General features: G+C 46.8%; 1 pseudogene; it reads left to right on the forward strand.

Annotated features, from left to right (window-relative positions):
- The first annotated feature begins 453 nt into the window (after positions 1–453).
- Positions 454–1,825, forward strand: LOC109565281 (GTP-binding nuclear protein Ran pseudogene; annotated as a pseudogene).
- Positions 1,826–3,905: the final 2,080 nt, after the last annotated feature.

Below are 3,905 nucleotides of genomic sequence, written 5' to 3' on the forward strand. Positions count from 1 at the left end.
TCTCCTGCAGTTTCTGCTGGAAAAGTAGGACTCATGAAGATGGCTAAGAAAAATATAATTAGATGGAGAAGGAAATGGCAACCTACTCCAATATTCTTGCCTGGGAAATCCCACAGACAGAGGAGTCTAGCAGGCTATAGTCCTTGGGGTCGCAAACAGACACAACTTAGTGACTAAACAACAACAAAGATATCTATTTACACATTCATCCTTATATATAAATTTCTAAGGCCTATGTGTATATATATGTCCACAGTCCTTTTTTTTTTTTTTTAATTTTACAATTTAAAAAATCTGAGAGCAAACATGTTTTCTTATGATCCATTTGGTTACCAAACCTGAGATGACCTGAATTTATTTGCTGGTGAAATAAAGACTGTTTATCCCCCTCCCCCGAAAAAAAAAATATATATATAATTAGAAGTGGAAGATACTAGAGAGAGGTGATAAGAAAGCAAATGTCAGTGATAAGAATGGATGTTTTACATTGCCTGTGATCTCTTAGCTTGCCAAATTAGAGAATAGGTTTAGGATGAACCTTTGTGAGACATCTCTATATTGCTCTTTCTGGAGAGTAAGGTACCAACCCCAGTGAATCTTTGAACCCCTGGTACCAATCTCCAATGAATCTTTCTTTTGTTGTCTCATCAAAAATAGAATCCAGAAGGTTTGGGAGAGTTGACAGGTAATCTGTTTTGTGGTCCATATTTCATTGGATCTAAAATACAATCAGATTAATAAGATGCTCCAGTATTTTATAAACATCAAGAAAGAAAACATGTAGCCACTTAAACTGTAACACAATGCTTTATCATTCTTACTATTATAAACTTGTTTATGTTTAATATATGTAGTTACTGATGGCCTTCCCTGGTGGCTCAGTGGTACAGAATCTGCCTGCCAATTCAGTCAGATAGATATGTGAAAGTAACATTACAATGGCTGCCCAAAGAGAACCCCAAGTTCAGTTCAAACTTGTTTTGGTGGGTGATGGTGACATTGGCAAAACTACACCTGTGAAACACCATCTGACTGGTGAATCTGAGAAGTGTGGAGCTACCCGGAGTGTTGAGTCCCATTCCCCGTGTTCCATACTAACAGAGGACCTACCTATTAAGTTCAATGTATGGGATGCAGCTGGTCAGGAGAAATTTGGTGGACGAAGAGATGGCTATAACCAAGATGAGTGTCTCATTAGAACGTTTGACATCAGGAGTTACGAGAACACGCCTAACAGGCACAGAGATCTGGTCCGAGTGTGTGAGAACAACCCCCATCATATTGTGTAGCAACAAAGTAGATATTAAGGACAGAAAGATTAAGGCAAAGTCAGTTGTCTCCCACCAAAAGGAGACTCTTCAGTACTATGTCATTTCTGCCAAAAGTAGGCAGAAAAGCTTTGAAAAGCCCTCGCTCTGGCTTGCTAGAAAGCCGTGGAGGCCCTAACTCGGAGTTTGTCATCATGCCCGCTCTCACCCGCCAGAGGTGGTCATGGACCCAGCCTGGCAGTGCATCTAGAGGTTGCTCAGACAGCTCCTTTCCCGGATGAAAATGATGACCTGTGAGAAGCTGAGCCCAGCGTCAGAAGTCTAGTTTTACAGGCGACTGTCCTGTCAGTGGTGCCTGTTCGCACTTTATTACACATCGAAGCAGAGCCTGTGCTTACTCTTTGGATGCTGAAGGAGATGGATGGGCTTCAGAGTGAAACTGGCAGTTTAAAGAAAACTTCATTTTTCCGACCTGTGTATTTAGGTGTTTCTGGAATACAGATGCTTCCGCCTTGCGTTTCAAATATAAGACTGCTACAGTCACATGACAATACTGAGAGGTGGAATCTTGTTTGTTACTACCACTCGCGTTCCTGTTTGTTTAGAATCAGAAAAAAGTTGTATTTCAAATATCTATTTAAAAAAAAAGAATTTGGCTGCCAGTGCAGGAGACGTGGCTTCCATCTCTGAGTCAGGAAGATCCCCTGGAGAAGGAAATGACAACCCCCTCCAGCCTGGGAAACCCCATGGACGGAGGAGCCTGGCGGGCTACAGTCCATGGGGTTGCAGAGTCAGCCACGACGTAGTTATTGAAAAAGCTTTTAGTCTTTAAACATGTTTATCATCTGTCACTCTTGTGCAGAGGTGAGCAAAACAAATTTGCTAAAACGTCCTCAAATGCAGAGTCTAGCTCCTCTGAACTCCTTGCCAGAGTCTTCCAGTGCATTTTCCACACACCATTTTAATCCATAGCATTTAAGAGCACAGCTTTTGATGAGGGAGCTCCACTAGGACTTCCAGATTGTCTTTCTGTATACTCATTCTGCAGGCTTTGATCCTGGTGCTTGATCTTACTAGAAGGTGTCAACGGATGTCTGAGACAAAACCAGGACTCATTTTCCTACTTCTAAAGAGCAGGCCATGACTGGAGGTCATGACTGCCACCTGGCCAACAGTAGCTAGGACACTAATAATTCCAAAGTGAGATCGGTTGTAAGCTGAATCCAAATCTCAGAGATAAAATTGATGATGAAATGAGGTAGCCTTCACTTTTTGAGTTATCTGCCCCACCCAGCCTGACCAATGCCGCAAGCCTCATCCATGGACTGGTAGGCATCACCGCGTCAGACCAGGCCAGGCTGGGCCAAGCAGGTCCTGCAAACGAGGAACAGGGATTGGCCTCCTTTTAGAGGAAAACACAAGGGCATGTGGGGTTGGCCTTTCCCACCATGGGGGTCATGACCAGAGAAAGCTAGGCCCAAGAGAGGAGTGAGGCCCCCACATAGAGGGGCTGAGATAGAGCAGGCTCACTGCTTATCCAGGGCTTCCTAGGGCATGTGGCAGATCCCAACTTGAGGCTGGGCTGCCACCTAGGCCCTGGGTTCGAGAGACACCCTGAAGTCTCATCTCCCCTTCATCTCTAAGGTGGCAAGGTGTCCAATAACTAGTCAAAGGTCCCACAGCAGCACCTGAGCTGTGCTTGCTCAAATGGGGACTCCCCCACCTCTCTTGGAGCTTCAAAAGCCTTGATGGTCACAAAGTGGCCCCTAGAGCTTTCATTTAGCTGAAGGACTCCATCCCACCACGTCTTAGTGTCCCGAAAACCCCAGGCCCTCTCAGCTTCGATGTGGGCTCCCAGCTCCCATATCCAGGCTTCCCCAGAGTCGGGTGTGGAAAGGGGCCCTCTCCAGCACCACCCTGCAGGACAGCACATGTGGACGAGGCCCTTCAGTGGTTCTGGTGGCAGTGCCACTGCTTAGTTACCTCTTCTGTCCCCCTAAGTTTGGCCTGGACTGGGGGGGAGGGAACAGCCTGTTGGGGGACTCTCGTCCATGTGAGGTCACCTACCCCATTAGGGGATAAGCCCACAGCCTTCAGCCCCTCAGCCAGTGCCACTAACCAGCAACCACCCCCCAACCGCCCCCACTGGGCATAGTCATTCTGACCCTTTGGAGGTTTCATCTGAAACCTCCATCTCCCCTCCTCTGCAGACGAAATTTTAGGGTTAGGGGTTCTGGTCAGCACCTGTGGCAGCCTCCCCAGAGCTGACGTTTTACAAGTTTAGGCCTCTGAAGCTGGGGTGGTTGAGCCAAAGCCTCAAGCCTACAACACAAGTCACTGATATCAGGGTGGGGTTGGGGGGTGGGGGGCAGCCAGCCTGTCCAGAGGCCTGGATGATTAAGCAAGCGTTAGCTTCCTGTTGCCACAGTAACAAAGCACATGTAGTGCCTTAAAATACGTATTTATTATCTTCTCGGTTCAGAAACCTAAAATGGGTCAGCAGGGCGGCATTCCCACTGAGGCTCTAAGTGGGGCTTCCATCTCCTTGCCTGTTCCAGCTTCTAGAAGACAGTGCATTCCTTGGCTTGTGGCCTCATGTCATTCCAACCTCTACCTCCGTCGTCACATCTCTGATAC

Source organism: Bos indicus, chromosome 10 (assembly GCF_029378745.1).
Source record: "Bos indicus isolate NIAB-ARS_2022 breed Sahiwal x Tharparkar chromosome 10, NIAB-ARS_B.indTharparkar_mat_pri_1.0, whole genome shotgun sequence".
NCBI lineage: Eukaryota > Metazoa > Chordata > Mammalia > Artiodactyla > Bovidae > Bos > Bos indicus.